At 42.6% G+C, this 20,009-nt stretch overlaps 1 pseudogene; it reads left to right on the top strand.

Moving 5' to 3' along the window:
* Positions 1 to 8,936: 8,936 nt before the first annotated feature.
* LOC141114943 (olfactory receptor 6F1-like) lies at positions 8,937 to 9,864 on the top strand (annotated as a pseudogene).
* The last annotated feature ends 10,145 nt before the right edge of the window (positions 9,865 to 20,009 follow it).

Here is a 20,009-nt window from a genome sequence, read left to right as displayed (position 1 = left end):
CTCCCGGAAATTGAGGTCCGCGCTGTGGCCGTCATTCGGCTATGGCCCGGACCTCAAGTGGTTAAAGGAATATTTCACTTTTATTTTTTCACTTTAAGCATCATTAAAATCACTCGCAGTTTTTAAAACTTTTTTTTGCATTGATACATGTACCTGGAGTAGGACCCAAACCCTATTAAGGACAATGACTTGCATATTAGCCTTTAAAATTCACACTTTTGATTTCTCACGTTCGAGTCCCATAGACTGTAGCGGGGTTCGAAAGTTCGCGCAAACTTTCGGTCCGTTCTAATGTTTCGATGCGACCTGAACCGGGGGGTGTTCGGCTCATCCCTATTAGCAACCAATCATGTTATACCTAATATGCTTGCATTGTAAGAAACTGTATAAATTAGACCTGCATCTTGTAATACTTTGAACATAAATCTGTATGTTCCCAGCTGTTAATAAACCTGCATCACTGAGGTCCTGCCTGGTTCGATACATTATTATTCTACTTCACACTGTACTGCTCTGGAAAGGTGATCAGGTTTTTTTTGTACACTATGAATGCTTAAAACATTGATCACTGTATAAGCAATCATTTTTACACTGTGAATAGCATCTATTCATGTGCCATTGTTTACTATTGTGATAACCGTGCTTGGCCACATGTATCACATGGTACAGGTCCACTGTGATTGGCCCTGTACCATGTGATCACTGTGACCAATCACAGAGATCGCAATAGTAATCAATGACAGTCATTGTTTACACATGCGATGGCTGTGATTGGTCACAGCGATTACATAGTACCAGAGCTGCACACAACACAGAAATGAAATATGCACAACAACCCTTCAAAATCACAACCCTACATTCCCAGTGCCATATCCCCAATTATTCACAAAACATTCAGACTATAGACTTCAGATATGTGTATGGTGGAAATGTGCTAGCTTCAAAACAGTAACAAAGCACTTATCAGCTGCCAACAGTACCAAAATGATCTGTAGCCTCTGTTGCAGTGAAATAGCCATAGTAAAAGTACCAGCCATTTGGGTGTACATGAGTAAACACATGATTGTGCAGCAAATAGCTGAGTGGGAGCAGCACCTGAGTGAACAGACTGTGATTAACAAATGACTAATGGCGCCTAAATAGTACAAAGGTAAATGTTATGTTTGACATTTTGCAAACAGATTACAAATAAAATTATATAGATTAAATAAAATAGAAAATTATAAATACAATTTTTAGTATATTAGTTCATAGATAACACCAAAAACAAATTCAAATTAGAGGGTATTTCACTGAAAAAAAGACAGAAAATAGTTTAGTGCATGTCTACTATGTGAGTTGCTTTGGTAGGCTGCAATTTAACAGGGAGACTAAAGGCAGGAATTTAATCAAGGATTCCAATTTACATTTTTTTTCCCTTGTCAAAAGAAGTTTATTGAGTATACAATATTATAAAGATACATAAAGTAAGTTTACAAGGATCTATAAAGTAAGCTCATTGTTTTACAGTATGGATTATATAGGTAAATATCATGAAATTTCAAATAATAAACATTGGGTTCACGTAAACCTAAATTAAAGATATATATCATTTCCTTAGTTACTTTTGTAGGTATTTAAATGATTTATACCTACTATACATATTGTTTACAGGTAGAGTGTATATAGGTCAAATAAATTCTGATAATGAGCTTTAATCGTAAGGTGGAGAAAAGGAAAGAGAAAGAAGAAAAAGGGTAGAAAGGCAGAGGTATGGTCCACAAGGTTGTCCCGTTCGTCAGTTTATTATTCTTTTTAGTTCTCTTTGAAGCCTTAGAATGGGTGTCTCTGTAAGACATTTAATCTGTTACCATGGCAACAGGACAGAGTCATTGAAATTTGACAGGAACTGTTGTTTTATCCAAGGATGCCAAAGTTTTTCAAATTTTGGAATTTGATTTTGATCGATGGCTACCATCTTAGCATGGGACATTGTATTATTCATTCTGTGAATTGTTTCTGCTAGTACCAACGTAGGAGATTTCCATGCCTTGGCCACTGTTTGTTTTGCAGTCGTTATTAGTTGGATCATAAGTTTGAATTGAGAGAGTGTTAACCATTCCGGTTTTAGATTAAGTAAAGTTATATATGGATCTGGTTGTATTATTTTTTTAAATATTTTAGATGCAATCACGAAGACTTCCTTCCAGAAGGTTTGGATTACTGGGCACGTCCACCATATGTGTAAATGTGTGCCTATTTCTGGGCATCCTCGAAAACAAAGAGCTGAGGTATTAGGTGAATATTTTGCCACTCTAGCGGGTACAAGGTACCAGCGAGTTAGGACTTTATAATTTGTCTCCAGTGCTAAGATGTTGGGTGAAGATGACTTAGATGTGAGCCATATGTTAGACCAGTCCGTGTCTTCTAAAGTTCGTCCCAGGTCCTTACATTTTTTTTTTTCCACAGAACAGCTGAAAATATTGTGCTGCCTCCATTTACAGTATTGTATGCAAACACTAGGCTTCAGTTTCAGTCAAAGTCAGCAGGCAGGTTGTAATCAAGAAATGCATGAGAGAGGGACTGGGGGGGTTCTAAACAATACAATAAAATTAACATTTAAAAAAGCATATGTATTGTACTTACTATGTGCACAATGTATCAATAATATAAAGAAATTCTTGTGGTTGGTACACCCAAAATCAAGATCTAACGGAATAGACCAGATGGAACTGTCGCAAACTATATACTACCGACACTGGGCAAATTGGCAAATCCTCAAAAAAATTAGTGCGCTGTTCCTTTAAGTTAGAATCTGTGTATACAGGGGGCGTGGCCAGGAGCGGCATGTGAGCGGACATGTCTCACTGAGCTCCCTCTTCAGATCCTGCATTGATCCTCTTCCCAGCCGGTAAAAACACCAGAAACCGCTCCATTACCCTGGGTCGTCGTCCGCTGACCCACCCTGACCTGCAAACTAGTACCGAGGGAGCCATGATGACCTGCAAGCAGACAGAAAAAGGTGGCCCGTGAGAAATCCAACATGGCACCTCTCTCCCAGCGAGCACGAGGCACAGACAAGCCTAAGAATACAGGTAAGACCCCTAAAACACCTAAGGGCACTGTGAAGGACCCCCCTCGAGATATTCTGTATTACACAAAAAAACTGAGCAGAGCAGGGGGGGGGGATATGTTAGCCACCCCGGCCATTTTTCGACCACAGCCGGAGGATGCATGGTCTGCACAAGGCCCCTCGCATGACACTGATCAGCCATCCCCAGACACAGAGGTCCTCCACAGAGGAGGGAGATGGGGGAGAGCAACCCACCCTGGCTGCAATCCTGAATGCAGTACACAGATGCACAGCGTCAGTGCACACTCTCCGGGAGCACTTTGGGGATCTCAAAGAAGAGCTGGGCTTCATTAGACATGACCTGCAGAAAAACAGAGAGCGCACCACAGCTGCTGAGGGCCGCATTAGATCTTGAGGATAAGCTGACTCCGCTCCTCAGAGATATGCAAATTACCACCAGGATTGCTATGGCGAACGAACTTAAGTCAGACGACATTGAGAATCACTTGCGTAGAAACAACATACACATTGTGGGTCTCCCCGAGAAGACGGAGGGTAGGGACCAACGGAGTTCATGGAAAGATGGCTCCTGGAGATCTCGGTTGAGCAGGCACACAGAGTCCCGTCTAGGCCCCTTCCACCGGGGCACCAGCCCCGCACTTTAATGGCCCGGCTACTCAACTACAAAGATAAGGAAATAGTCCTCCACCAGGTGCGCGAGAGCGGCGCAATGTGCAGTTTAATGGAGCTCGCATCTCTTTTTACTCTGATTATTCTGCAGAAATACAAAAACGCAGAGCCACATTCACAGATGTAAAGAAAAGACTACAGAGGCTCCAGGCCACTTATGCCATGCTGTTTCCTGCAAAGTTGCGGATCACGGCGGGGGGTCAGTCACATTTCTTTGAGTCGGCTCAAGACGCCTCCTCCTGGTTAGATGCCAACGAACATGTCTTTCGCCAGGCCGGGAGGGGGACAGCGGAGGGAGACTGACACCCTATCCCATCAGATTAAAGTTTGCAACGTATCAACCTGGTTGGCTGGGAAGCCATATTCTTTACCTTCATATTAAGTGCTGAGAGCAAGTGAGATTGCTAGTTAACGTTTGGAGACTTAACACCGAATGTTTTCTACCAGTTCAGCCTCTGCTGGACGAGTGGATTATAAGTTGGGTCGGCTAGACCGACCACATGTTTCCCCCTGGTTATACCCAATTCCCCTGGAGTTACTGCAACCCCCACTACGCTGCCTGCAGGACTCAGAGGCATGTTTTGGCATATCTGGACCCGTACAGGGGCCTAAGCAAGACCGGGGGTGCCTTTGTGTTATGTTCAACTTTCTTCTTTACCGTTTTAACCAGCAACTGTCAAGAAGCCGGCACGACAGGTGAGGGCATGATCTCACGGAGGACTGTGTTATGGGTGAGTCCACTTGATCAGATGCAGCACCATGACTCAGGTATGGACTTCTCCTTTGACCGGTATGGTCTGACAAGAAGTGACTGGAAACTGCCCTAGGCACCCATGGCTCTAGAACTGCCTCGCCATATCTCATATACATTTATGCTAACAAATGAGTGTGTTACCAATACTTTCTTGGAACGTTAGAGGTCTACAGAGCCCCCTTAAATGCACTATGGTGTCCACCATTCTTAAAAAATACTCCCCTGCCATATATGCCTTACAGGAGACGCATCTGGTGCCAGACTCGCTGCCCTGTGTACACTAGGGGCCTCAAGGGGCGGTGAATAAGTGGGAAAGGGATGTAGGTACTTTTGAGGAAGACAGTGGGAGGAGGCGCTACAGGCAGTACAGCTATGTTCCCTCAACGTGGCCCAACGACTGTCCCAGCTGTATATCGTCCTTAGAGTTCACTATACACCGGCCAGATTGTTTAAATTGGGGATGAGACCAGACTCGCACTGCCCTAGATGTCTGAGAAACCACGGTGATCTCATACATCTGTTGTGGTGCTGTCCCAAGCTGCATTGGTTCTGGACAGGGGTTGTGTCCTCGATAAATTGAGCCTTTCAGGTCATGGTTCCGATGGATCCAAAGACCTGTCTGCTGGGGATTGTGGATGACATCCCCACCGGAGACAATCAGAAGCAGGCCATTGCCAGAGCTTTGTTTCAGGCCCGCAAATTAATCCTTAGGCACTGGAAGGCGGCTGACCCTCCTGTGCTGAAGGAGTGGCTGGCACAGATGGGGGACACAATCCGGCTGGATAAATATATCTTTCAACATAGGGAGCGTCCAAAGAAATTTGGCAAACTATGGTCACCCTGGCTGGACACCCCAATGGGCATCTCACCTATAGAACTGCTGTATGTGCACACTATTGTATCGCTAATACTAGACCCCATTATGAAAAGGACCCATCAGCCATTTTCTCAGCAAGGAATCAACATTATAGCATAATACAATATATTCATAGAAAAACCCCCAAAAATATAATGTGTATACATAGCCAGAATTAACCCATTAGAACTAGGGACTGTAATGGACAGGAACTCCAACAGCCTTTTTAAAATTAAGAAATCCATATCACAATATAATTTATTCTCAGAAAATAGCCTCCAAAATATTGTAGTGCCTATATGTTTGGTATCTAATCATTTGTACTAGGCCAGGGGCGGATCCAGGGGGGGGCAACGGGGCAATTGCCCCCTCCGAGAAATGCAGGTGAGTGTCACTGTGAGAGAGCCGCCGGGCGGCTCTGTGAGTAAAGGAGCCGCCGGGCAGCTCCGTGAGAGAGAGAGCCGCTGGGCGGCTCCGTGAGTAAAAGAGCCGCTGGGCGGCTCTGTGAGTAAAAGAGCCATTGGGCGGCTCCGTGAGTAAAAGAGCCGCCGGGTGGCTCCGTGAGAGAGAGAGCCGCTGGGCGGCTCCGTGAGTAAAAGAGCCGCCGGGCGGCTCCGTGAGAGGGAGAGCCACTGGGCGGCTCCGTGAGAGAGATTATTGTAGTGCCTATATGTTTGGTATCTAATCATTTGTACTAGGCCAGGGGCGGATCCAGGGGGGGGGCAACGGGGCAATTGCCCCCTCCGAGAAATGCAGGTGAGTGTCACTGTGAGAGAGCCGCCGGGCGGCTCTGTGAGTAAAGGAGCCGCCGGGCAGCTCCGTGAGAGAGAGAGCCGCTGGGCGGCTCCGTGAGTAAAAGAGCCGCTGGGCGGCTCTGTGAGTAAAAGAGCCACTGGGCGGCTCCGTGAGTAAAAGAGCCGCCGGGTGGTTCCATGAGAGAGAGAGCCGCTGGGCGGCTCCGTGAGTAAAAGAGCCGCCGGGCGGCTCCGTGAGAGGGAGAGCCACTGGGTGGCTCTGTGAGTAAAAGAGCCGCCGGGCGGCTCCATAAGAGAGAGAGCCGCTGGGCGGCTCTGTGAGTAAAAGAGCCGCTGGACGGCTCCGTGAGTAAAAGAGCCGCCGGGCGGCTCCGTGAGAGAGAGAGCCGCTGGGCGGCTCCGTGAGTAAAAGAGCCGCCGGGCGGCTCCGTGAGAGAGAGAGCCGCTGGGCGGCTCCGTGAGTAAAAGAGCTGCCGGGCGGCTCCGTGAGAGAGAGAGCCGCTGGGCGGCTCTGTGAGTAAAAGAGCCGCTGGGCGGCTCTGTGAGTAAAAGAGCCGCCGGGCGGCTCCATAGGTGACAGAGCACCGCTGACATGTGTGGCCAATCAGGGAGCAGGCGGGCGGGGGAGCAGAGAGATGACATCATCTCTCACCGCCCGCCCTGCATCCCTGCAGTTCCCCCCCACCATGTAGGCAGCTGCGGCAGCAGAGAGATTACATCATCTCTCTGCTGCCTGTCTCTGGGACACAAGAGACCACCTTAGCAGGTGGCAAGTGACAATCTGCATCTGGTGACAGGCGACGTGGCAAGTGACAATCCGCAACATGTGGCAGGCGACGTGGCAAGTGACAATCTGCATCTGGTGACAGGCAACGTGGCAAGTGACAATCCGCAACATGTGGCAGGCGACGTGGCAAGAGACAATCTGCATCTGGTGACAGGCGACGTGGCAAGTGACAATCCGCAACATGTGGCAGGCGACATGGCAAGTGACAATCTGCATCTGGTGACAGGCAACGTGGCAAGTGACAATCCGCAACATGTGGCAGGCGACGTGGCAAGTGACAATCTGCATCTGGTGACAGGTGACGTGGCAAGTGACAATCCGCAACATGTGGCAGGCGAAGTGGCAAGTGACATGGCAAGTGACAATCCGCAACGTGGCAAGTGACAATCTGCATCTGGTGACAGGCGACGTGGCAAGTGACAATCCGCAACATGTGGCAGGCGACGTGGCAAGTGACAATATGCATCTGGTGACAGGTGACGTGGCAAGTGACACACTCGGGGCTCCCACTGATTCTGCATTATTGTGAGTTAGTGACTTCTATTATCTATAATATAATTCTAGATAACAGCAGTACTGCTGTGATTTAATATCACCCTAAGGATTTATTAATTGTATGTGTTCAGTCCCCCTTAGGAAAAGAGATTATTGCCATTTCTCTAGAGATTCTTTGTATTTTCCCTTTCTCTAACTGCAATTCTTTTTACTTGTTGAGAATATATACTTATAGCAGTATGCCTTGTATTGGTCTTCTGTTTAAGTACCATTTCAGGGAAATAAAATGACGCATTATAAAGCTTTACTGCAGGCAGTTACTTATCTGACTTTTGCATACTTTTGTAAACTCAATTTCCAAGTAGTAACTGCCCTTAAATCTTATCCATCAATGATCATTACTTCAAGTTTTGGGATCAGTGACTTATATTATCTATAATATAATTCTAGATAACAGCAGGACTGCTGTGATTTAATATCACCCTAAGGATTTATTAATTGTATGTGTTCAGTCACCCTTAGGAAAAGAGATTATTGCCATTTCTCTAGAGATTCTTTGTATTTTCTCTTTCTCTAACTGCAATTCTTTTTACTTGTTGAGAATATATACTTATAGCAGTATGCCTTGTATTGGTCTTCTGTTTAAGTGTAAATGGGCTAGGGTCATTTGAATTAGATTGTAGAGATTTCACTAAGTGAAAATGGTATGGTGATTTTTTCATTTGAAATTGAATAATAGAATGCCAATAATATACATGCATGTAACTGTCATGCATATAAAGATGAATAGAATATTAATACAATCAGGCCATACATTTATGATATGGCTAGATTTTCTAATTTGGTTCTGGGATATCTTCATCTTCCCCTAAAGCCAGTGTCAAATGATGCTTCAGCCTTCTCCCTCCCTGGAGTCCTTAGTGGCAGTCCCTGTTCTACACCACTGTACCTGGTGGTAGCTCAGTCTTTACAGATACAATACGGCAGCTCAGTACAACCCTGACAGTCATGATACAGCAACACTGTCTCTGGCAGGCATAGAACAGCAACAGTTCTCACTGCAGCACAGGTCTGTACAGCAGCTCTCTTAACCACATCCTCCTCATAGTATCATAGTCTCTGCACACAGGTGTCAGCAGCAGCTCTATGTGGCTTCCTCTTATGTAGCTCCCACTATTCTGTGCACAACACGGTTCATTGTCTGGCTGCCAGTGCTGGGAAAGGGAAAATACAAAGAATCTCTAGAGAAATGGCAATAATCTCTTTTCCTAAGGGGGACTGAACACATACAATTAATAAATCCTTAGGGTGATATTAAATCACAGCAGTACTGCTGTTATCTAGAATTATATTATAGATAATAGAAGTCACTGATCCCAAAACTTGAAGTGATGATCATTGATGGATAAGATTTAAGGGCAGTTACTACTTGGAAATTGAGTTTACAAAAGTATGCAAAAGTCAGATAAGTAACTGCCTGCAGTAAAGCTTTATAATGTGTCATTTTATTTCCCTGAAATGGTGATATTGACATAGTAAATAGAGCAATGTCTTTGAATAAGAGCATGTTTATTATTGTGCGCTTCACGGTTAAACCAGTAAATGAGGACTGTTTGTTTTTCCTGTTATTACTGTATTATTCCATATCCATATTTATAAATCTGGCCATTCTTGCTGTGATTTGTCTAGAAAAGTCTTTCCACACTCCAATGTAATTCTTTCTTAGCTGCTTAGGCTGTGCTGATATTGGTTTCATCTCTTGTACTGTACTGACATACCTCATTATCTTGGCTACCAGCAATGGAGCTATATCTCAAGCTGACTGAATCATGCAGCTCTATTTCTACATGTCTTTTAGCAGCATCAATTTTTTCTGTTGGCAATTATGTCTGGGGATCGGTATGTGGCAATTTTGTACCCACTTAGATACCAAAGAATAATCACTGACCGGTTGGTGTCTTTGCATTCCTTTATACCACTGTAATATTATCCAATCTATCTTTCTGTGGTCCCTTTGAGGTCAACAACTTATTCTATGAAGGCTCCGCATTGGTTAAAATAAGTTGCTCAGACACATCACTCTTTTACATGATCTTCACTATGTTTGCGGAAATTATAATTCTGGTATCGTTTCTTATGTCTTTTGTGTCATATAGCTATATCATTGCAACAGTGATAAAGATACCATCCTCAGTAGGAAAGAGGAAAGCCTTTTCCACATGCAGCTCTCATTTTATTGCAGTTATCTTCGCCTATGCCACTGTAATATTTCTGTATGTGAGGCCAGCTGAAAGTGTCTCTAATGACTTAAATAAGGCACTTAGTACTCTAAACTGTATATTGACTCTATTCAGTAACCCATTAATTTACAGTCTGAAAATTAACAAAGTTCAGCACAAAATATGGAGAATTATAAAAGCCACTTTGAGAAAGAATGGCAAAATGGGTTGCATGCAGTGTTTATTTAAAGGATAAGTTCACGTTTTTTTTAAAATAATAAATGCACATTTTTTTTGCAGGTAAAAAAAATGTGCATTTATTATTTTATTTTTTTGAAGCCTGTAGAGAATTTCACCAGCGATCAGCAGATCATTGGTGCCATGCAGGTCTCCTGCAGATCTGTTAGTGTATCTGTGTACCTGTACATCCCGCATTGGCAAGCAGATACACTGACAGGAAGAATCAATGAACTACCACAATGCTCCGAGCGCCATGGTAGTTCATTGAGAACTACAAGCCAACAACCACAAAGAATGTCGGGGGCTTGTAACTCATTCACACACAGAGCTGTGTGAATGAATGACGTGGCCGTATGGGCGGAGCCCCACAGGGCCACGCTGATTTAAAAAAGTTACGGCTAGTACGCAGGATCTTCTCCCAGTACTGCTGTCACAGGGAGAGGGGGGAAATCGAGCAGCGGCTGCAGCATTGGGAACATGTTACATGTTCCACCCTAAAAGTGGGTGCAACTTGTAACATGTTCCCAAAGGTGAACTTATCCTTTAAGATAAATAAAAATACCAACACTATCATGCATTTATTTTGTCTAGGCAATAAAAACAGATACAATACTTTTTTCCCAAATTATGATAATAATTGTATATTATACTGTAGCCAAAAATGAATCATTAATTGGAAGTTCCATTACTGCATGCGTTCAACCATTAGCATTTGTCATAAATTAAACCAAGGACCTTTTCCTATCGTAAGCATAATAAAAAAATAATAATATAGCATGTAAACTATGCACAGACTACTTGTCACCTTCACAGAGAGCAAATCAAAATCAGTGAACATATTTTACCTACATCTGGTAAGCCTTCTCATTGTCGGTGGTGGTGGGCCTCTTCTGTCTTCACTTCAGATGTCACATATTTATTGATTTATTCCTCACAAGAAGTCACTCAATTTGTATGGATTATTAGTTTTCAAGAATCTAACATGGAGGACTTCCTTCTAAGTTTTACTTAAATGTTTTTACCATCTGTTGGACTATATTGTCCCTATGTTGGACATTTAAAAGATATTTTTTTTAGCGCTACACTTTTTTTTTTAACCCCAAAACCTTAATGTTCAACAACTGAACTCAGGACTACCCCTGTGCTACTCATTGATGCTGCATGCCTCAGATTATACCTCTCTACATACAGCTCATGCACTTACTTCTGGTTCACTGACCACCCGGTGAGTGTCAGCTTGCTATTTCTTTAGTCCTTCTTATTAGTATACAATTCACAGCACCTGTATGCCCTGGGGGTTCCACTGGCACCTTCTTCCTCTCCTGTGTCCCCTTCACTCCCTACCCATCACCTTGAACCCTCCCTCCCACATCCCTTCACGTCCCGTCCCCTCCCCACTGCCCCCCGTCCCACCCCTCCCTACTACCTACCCATCCCTCCCTCCCTCTCCCCTCCCTCCCTTTCCCCCCCTCCCCCCTTTTCACCCCCCACTCCCCCCCCCCTTTTTCCCCTTCCACTTTTTCCCCCTCCACTGTTCCCACTCCCGTCATCACCTTATCTAGCTTCCTTCTCACCTGGGTGTGCACTCCCCCCACATCTGAGTTTCCTTATCATAATGATGTATACATTTTCTACCATCTATCAACCTAGAGTCTGCTCACAATCCCCCGTTTCCGCCGTGGGGGGATTTGTGTTGGGTCCTGCTGTCCCATTGAACCTGCCTGAGTGGATGAGCCAGTCCTCAAGTTTATTACCTCTGTATTATGCTATTTTGTGATTACCTATGTTTGCTGCATACCTTCTAAATTGTTTATGAATTAAAGATTTTCAATTGCCTTATAGACCTGTTCCTCCTGAAGAAGCGGTTTTGACTGCGAAACCGGTCAAGATAAAAATCCTGTATACCCCCCTCTACAGAAACTTTGCGGGTTCCACCCGTTATTTACTGTATTCAGTGTGGTATATATTCCTGATTTTATTATTGTATGTATATACTATTTTGTATTGCAATCATTAAAATGTATATAATTTTTATGTCCCAATCCTCAACCTTGGGGGTGCATGCGCGAATAGGCAGTAGCAGCAACTGCCTTCGCGCCTCCACCCCTATATCCCTTTAATTCTATAACACCGGGATGATGGTACTAATATCAGGTTTTTACTAATATGTAATTGAGGCTTCACTCTCTCTTTTAGCATTTCAATTGGGTTGATGTCAGGACTCTGACTGGGCCACTCCAGAAGGCATATTTTCTTCTGTTTAAGCCATTCTGTTGTTCATTTACTTCTATGCTTTGGATCGTTGTCCTGTTGCAACACCCATCTTCTGTTGAGCTTTAGCTGGTGGACAGATGGCCTTAAGTTCTCCTGCAAAATGTCTTGATAAACTTGGAAATTCATTTTTCCTTTGATGATAGCAATCCGTCCAGGCCCTGACGCAGCATAGCAGCCCCAAACCATGATGCCCCCACCAACATACTTCTTACAAACAACTCAACTTTGGTTTCATCTGTCCACAGAATATTTTGCCAGTACTGCTGTGAAACATCCAGGTGCTCTTGTGCATACTGTAAACGTGCAGCAATGTTTTTTTTTGGACAGCAGTGGCTTCCTCTGTGGTATCCTCCCATGAAATACATTCTTGTTTAGTGTTTACGTATCGTAGATTCGCTAACGGAGATGTTAGCATCTGCCAGAGACTTTTGTAAGTCTTTAGCTGACACTCTAGGATTCTCCTTCACCTCATTGAGCAGTCTGCGCTGTGCTCTTGCAGTCATCATTACAGGACGCCCACTCCTAGGGAGAGTAGCAGCAGTGCTGAAATTTCTCCATTTACAGACAATTTGTATTACCGTGGACTGATGAACAGCAAGGCTTTTGGAGATACTTTTATAACCCTTTCCAGCTTTATGCAAGTCAACAATTCTTAATCGTAGGTCTTCTGAGAGCTCTTTTGTGCGAGACATCATTCACATCAGGCAATGCTTCTTGTGAAAAGCAAACCCAGAACTGGTGTGTGTTTTTTATAGGGCAAGGCAGCTTTAACCAACACCTCCAATCTCATCTCATTAATTGGACTCCAGTTGGCTGACACCTCAGTCCAATTAGCTCTTGGAGATCTCATTAGTCTAGGGGTTCAGATACTTTTTCCACCTGCGCTGTGTTTACATGGTGTGTTCAATAAAAACATGGCAACATGTGCAGAAATCCATATCATTCCATATCGTTCACATACTTTTTATTGCAACTGTGTATATATATATATATATATATATATATATATATATATATATATATATATATATATATACAGTATCTCACACCCCTCACATTTTTGTAAATATTTTTTATATCTTTTCGTGTGACAACACTGAGGAAATGACACATTGCTACAATGTAAAGTACTGAGTGTACAGTTTGTATAACAGTGTAAATTTGCTGTCCCCTCAAAATAACTCAACACACAGCCATTAATGTCTAAACCGCTGGCAACAAAAGTCAATACACCATTAAGTGAAAATGTTCATATTGGGCCCAATTAGCCTTTTTCCCCAATTAGGTCTCAGGTGTGAATGGGGAGCAGATGTATTAAATTTGGTGTTATCACTCTCACTCTCTCATACTGGTCACTGGTAGTTCAACCTGGCTCCTCATGGCAAAGAACTTTCCGAGGATCTGAAAAAAAAAGAATTGTTGCTCTACATAAAGATGGCCTAGGTTATAAGAAGATTGCCAAGACCTTGAAACTGAGCTGCAGCACGGTGGCAAAGACCATAGAGCGGTTTAACAGGACAGGTTCCACTCAGAACAGGCCTCGCCATGGTCGACCAAAGAATTTGAGTGCACATGCTCAGCTTCATATCCAGAAGTTGTTTTTGGGAAATAGACATATAAGTGCTGCCAGGATTGCTGTAGAGGTTGAAGGGCTGGGGGATCAGCCTGTCAGTGCTCAGACCATACGCCACACACTGCATCAAATTGGTCTGCATGGTTGTCGTCTCAGAAGGAAGCCTCTTCTAAAGATGATGCACAAGAAAGCTCGCAAACAGTTTGCTGAAGACAAGCAGACTAAGGACATGGATTACTGGAACCATGTCCCGTGGTCTGATGAGACCAAGATAAACTTATTTGGTTCAGATGGTGTCAAGCGTGTGTGACAGCAACCAGGTGAGGAGTACAAAGACAAGTGTGTCTTGCCTACAGTCAAGCATGATGGTGGTGGTGTCATGGTCTGGGGCTGCATGAGTGCTGCCAGCACCGGGGAGCTACAATTCATTGAGGGAACCATGAATGCCAACATGTACTGTGACATACTGAAGCAGAGCATGATCCTCTCCCTTCAGAGACTGGGCCACAGGGCAGTATTCCAACAGGATATTGACCCCAAACTCACCTCCAAGATGACCACTGCCTTGCTAAAGAAGCTGAGGGTAAAGGTGATGGACAGGCCAAGCATGTCTCCAGACCTAAACCCTATTGAGCATCTGTGGGGCATTCTCAAACGGAAGGTGGAGAAGCGCAAGGTCTTTAACATCCACCAGCTCTGTCATGTCGTCATAGAGGAGTGGAAGAGGACTCCAGTTGCAACCTGTGCAGCTCTGGTGAACTCCATGCCCAAGAGGGTTAAGGCAGTGATGGAAAATAATGGTGGTCACACAAAATATTGACACTTTGGGCCCAATTTGGACATTTTCACTTAGGAGTGTACTCACTTTTGTTGTCAGCGATTTAGACATTAATGACTGTGTGTTGAGTTATTTTGAGGGAACAGCAAATTTACACTGTTATACAAGCTGTACACTCACTACTTTACATTGCAGCAAAGTGTCATTTCTTCAGTGTTGACACATGAAAAGATATAATAAAATATTTACAAAAATGTGAGGGGTGTACTCACTTTTGTGAGATACTGTAAATATTAGGCATGTGCAATTCGTTTCGTTCTGAATTCGTTTTTTAACTAATTTCGACAAATTTGTTCATTCGGAAATATCCGAATTTACGAAAACCTGTTTAACGAATTTTTCCGAATACTCGTAAATTCGAAAAATTTGTACATTCGTAAACTCATACATTCGTAAATTCGTACATTCGTAATTTACAAATGTACATTCATACATTTGCACATTTGCACATTAGTAAATGAGTGAATTCGGAAATTCGGAAATTCGGAAATTCGGAAATCTGAAATAATAATTAACTAATATTAACTTAACTAATATTACTAGTAACTATTAAATTATAGGTATTGTAGTTTCCTTTCAAATTTGGCTGTTAGTGACCGTAACACATACAAATTTATCCGAAGGTTACGAATGATCCGAAATAATGAATGCCGTAACCAAACTAATGGAACGTAATGAATTAATAATAATAAATGACAATAAAAATAATAAAAACTTTTTATTATTATTATTATTTATTATTAATTTGTTCCGTTCCATTAGTTTAGATGCAGCATACGTTATTTCAGATAATGCGTAACTTCGGATAAATTCGTATTTGTTACGTTCACTGACAGCCAAATTTGAAAGGAAATTACAATACCTATAATTTAATAGTTAGTTACTATTTCAGATTTTCAAATTTTCGGGTTTTTGGATTTTCAAATTTCGAATTTACAAATGTACGATTTCACGAATGTACGAATGAACGAATGTACGAATGTACGAATTTACGAATGTACGAATGAACGAATTTATGATTGTACGAATTTACGAATGTACGAATTTACGAATTGCGATTATAAAAAATGACCTGAAAAACGAAAAAAAATAAAAATAAACTAATGATACGAAAATGAACACATTTTTTGGCTACGCACATGTCTAGTATATATACACACACTAATAAGCTGTGATATTTGAAACTGATGAGCAGGCACTCCTAACCTGAACTGATAGGGCTGCACTGATGGGCAATGATAGGCTGCACTCATGCCTACTAATGAGGTGGCACTCTTCAGCTGCACTGATAAGGCAGCACTGATGGGCACTGATAGGCTGCACTGATGGGCACTGATGCCCACTAATGAGGCGGCACTCTTAAGCAGCACTGATAAGGCAGCACTGATATGCAGCACTAATGGGCACTGATAGGCTGCAACGGTGGCCCCTGATGAGGTCGCACTGATGGGGCTGCACTGAAATGGGCACTGATAGGCTGCACTGATGGGACTCTACTGATGGGCACTGATGCCCACTAATTAGGTGGCACTCTTAAACTGCACTGATAAGGCAGCACTGATGGGCACTGATATGCCGCAATGGTGGCCCCTGATGAGGCCACACTGATGGCCACTGATAGGTGGCCCATGATGAGGCTGCACTGATGGGCACTGATAAATCTGTACTGATATGGGCACTGATGGGGCTGCACTAATGTAGAGAGGTGGAGCCTAAAGAGGAAGGCGTGTGGTTTACAGGTGGCAGGGCAGGTCTTAAATAGGAAGGGGTGTGACCTCGACAGGAAGGGGTGGGTCATATTTAAATTAGGGGTGCACAAGTATAGTCAGGCCTAGGGCAGCACAAAACCTAAATACACCACTGAGTTGCACATGGTAGGTATACATAGTACTTTTGGGGAAATGATAAAAAGGAAATAAATGAAGATCATGCAGATGAAGTTGTAATGGTGATTCTGTTTAGAAAGACATGCAACTGTATTGTTTTGCATTTCAAACTTGAATTATCAAATGTGAAGTTAAAAGCAGCAACGATTCCACAGTATTACATACCTCTCAACTGTCCCCAGTGGGACCCAAATCCCTCTGTCTCTCCTGTAGCCTCAACTGTCCCTCATTTTGGACATGGATGTTTACAATAGTTTACAAAAACATATTATCCATCTATATACATATATATATGATTATATGTATATAGATGGATAACATGTTTTTGTAAACTATTTTATATCAACCTTGTTGCATTATTGATGTATTATTGTACTGAGTTGGAAGATATACATTTAGTGGGTTACCATAATATAGAGTGTTCTCTGAGGGAAGCATGAACCATGTGACCGTTTTTTATGGCAAATATAATTCATATATTTTTAAATAATTTTTAACATTTCTTTTTAACATTTACATAGTACTTAGTTACTTATAGGTTTTTAATACCATCTACATTAATATTCTTATTCCACAGTGAGTAACCCACTATTTGACATCATATATTGTTGTGACCCCGGTCAACATGGTTATACAATTGTCTTCCGGTGTCTCGGTTTCTTTAAGATCATTGCTAGACGTCCCAGCTACATCCCCCATTCCCAGACGTAGCCTGTTATGGGGAAACGCGTTTGAAGGAGACGGGAGTTGTGACGTGATTATGATCCAGACCTGTTGGTGATCCCTGGGTTGGATTATCCTCTCTCTACTGCTTGTTTTATTCTATGATGCTGTAAGTGCATATTTTTGCACAATAAATCTCTTATGTTTTATATACTATAATGCACAATGAGCCTTCCCTCTGTTCTTAATCCTATACATATTTTGAGTGGAGAGTGCAGAATGAGTCTAGATCAGAGTGTGCTGGGCTGAGATTCTGATTAGCAGGCCGTTTGATCTATCCATCGTGGAGGTCGGAATATACACTGGAAGAGTCTATACATCTATTCACCTCATGTGTATCATGATCTCCTAAAGTTTAGGGATCATGGGGATCTGGTAAGAGGCACATTTAATCTTTTTATCTGGAACATGGATTGATCATTACCCTGTCACTGGGAGTGGTGCACAGTATAACATTTTTTTGGAACAAGATTGGAACACATATCTTGAATGAATACACATGGACACTTTATTTGTGGAACTTGTTTTAATTGCTTTTTTTGTTGTGATGTTATATGATGTTGAGAAATTTGTTTGGGTCACAGTATATTTTTTTATTTTTTACACACAAAACAGTGCAAATCTTTTATATTTTAGCACCATTTCTTATCATTTGCTCATATACAAGGAGTAGTAAAAGTGCAGCAGTCTTTATTATTTAGCGCAAGATTTTCTTTATATTATCAGTGTAAAGGGGGCTGAATACAAATGCACGTTGCGCTTTTCACATATTTATTTGTAAAACATTTGAAAACCATTTATCATTTTCCTTCCACTTCAGAATTATGTGCCACTTTGTGTTGGTCTATCACATAAAATCCCAATTAAATGTATTTACGTTTTTGGTTGTAACATGACAAAATGTGGAAAACTTCAAGGGATGAGAATACTTTTTCAAGGCACTGTACATATTGCAATACATGTTTAAGCTGGCCAACTGCGTCAAAGTACTCCCTTTCTGTCCATTTCCTACTCTACTCATCAAAAGGGAAATTACATACTAACTTATTGATGATGTAACATGGTGATATTACATGGTCTACCCGGTCTATCCACCCTCGGTTTGTGTAAAGCAGTGGTTCTCAACTCCTGTCCTCAGGACCCACTAACATTCCAGGTTTGCAAGATAACTGAAATACATCACAGGTGATATCATTTGCTGCTCAGTGATTGCAGTATTCTAGTCTCCATCTCCCCAAGGTAATACTTAAAATCTGGCCTGTTGGTGGGTCCTGAGGACTGGAGTTGAGAACCACTGGTGTAGAGGTAAGGATATGGATTATTTTCTGCCTCGCTCTTCTTTGTGATGGTGACCTGCAGTACACATCTGGGCCTGAAACTGGTAAGTCAACATTTGGGTACAGTTACAGGAAAAGGGGGTGGATGGGTATTCAGGAGGAGCAGATGTTCCATGCCCTGTGTTTTAATGTAGGGGAAAGGTCAGTGACACCAATGGCACTTTTTTGAAAATTCTTTATTTAGGATTTTGTACAGGGTAGGTACATCACAAAAAGGCTGCCAATAGAATGAACTTTTAAGAGGAATGAGTAGAAACAGCAGAATTGCCAATAACACAAATACAAGTAACATGGGTCAATTGAGCTGCAGAGACTGCCCACATAGGGTGTAAAACACAATAATAGGTTATGTCTTAATCAATTACAGTATAGCAACATATCCTTTTTTCCTCAGAAAAGGAGCAAACATGTAAGTCCAAGAATCCTCTCAATAAGGTTAGTAGAGGTAAAACAGAAAAAAAGAACCAGAAAGGATTAGATCCCATTGACAGGAAGATGGGGCTCAAGAGATAAAGCGTAAAGGGCATTGCAAAACCAACTGGAGATAAAATGGACAGAGGCAGAGAGGGGAGGGCAAGAGGAGAAAGAAAAGAAAAAAAGGAGGGGAAGGATCAAAGGGCATGTGAGTCCTTGGGGGAAGCCAACCACCCAATACTCTCATGCTGTGGGAAGCAAGCAGTTAAGGATAAAACTCCATAGGCTAGGTAACTGCCTAGGACATCAGCGCATGATATTCAGGACAAAACATAAAATCAAACCAGTAAAACCTGCCTTTTTTTTAAACATCTCCTTTTCATTCGCCAAAGCTACTATTTCTTTCATAAGGGCAGTTTCCTCAATCATGTGTAGCCAAAGAGTGATTGGTGGTGCTACCGTTTTCCAATAAAGGGGGATTCACAATGTGGCTGCATTTAGCAAGTGTATCAGTAGAGAATGTTTATACCGTTTTGTTGTGGGACGAGGTGTAGAAGAAAAGCGGCTGGGTCAGCCCCCATGTTGATGATGCTGCACCTACATTTAGGATGTAACATGTAATCTTACGTACTCTCCTCGAACCCTCAGAGTCCCCTCCCTGTGACAGCATGCATGGGTTCCTCTCCCCGCAGTTGCAGTTACATTTAAAATTGGCACAGCTGCTTCAAATGCATGCCGATTCAATTCTTTTTTTTCTTCAAAAATATGTGCATTTACTACTTTTTCCAGAAAGGAGAATTAGCTTTAAAATAGAGAAGGCAAGAGGAAGAAGCCTCTCTGACAGGCCACAGCCCAACAGGAGGGTAAGGAGGCTGCTCTGCTTTTCTGCAGCATGGCAGAGTCACATACTGTAATCAGGCTGGGCTGGGGCTAGTAATATACCTGATTACATTACCATATTATTATATATTATCACCCCTTCACACCTAAGGGTAAAACAAATGTAGCGGTACCCCCGTAGGAGTTGCTGAGTATTGTGGTCCGTCTGTCACCCTGCTCCAGCCAGAGACACACTTGTCATTCATCCAGAGACATGAAAGCAGTCCTTGTGCTTTG

This window comes from Aquarana catesbeiana, linkage group LG01 (genome assembly GCF_042186555.1).
Source record: "Aquarana catesbeiana isolate 2022-GZ linkage group LG01, ASM4218655v1, whole genome shotgun sequence".
Classification (NCBI taxonomy): Eukaryota; Metazoa; Chordata; class Amphibia; order Anura; family Ranidae; genus Aquarana; species Aquarana catesbeiana.
Note: the sequence above shows the minus strand (reverse complement) of the source record. Positions and strands in the feature narration are given on the sequence as shown.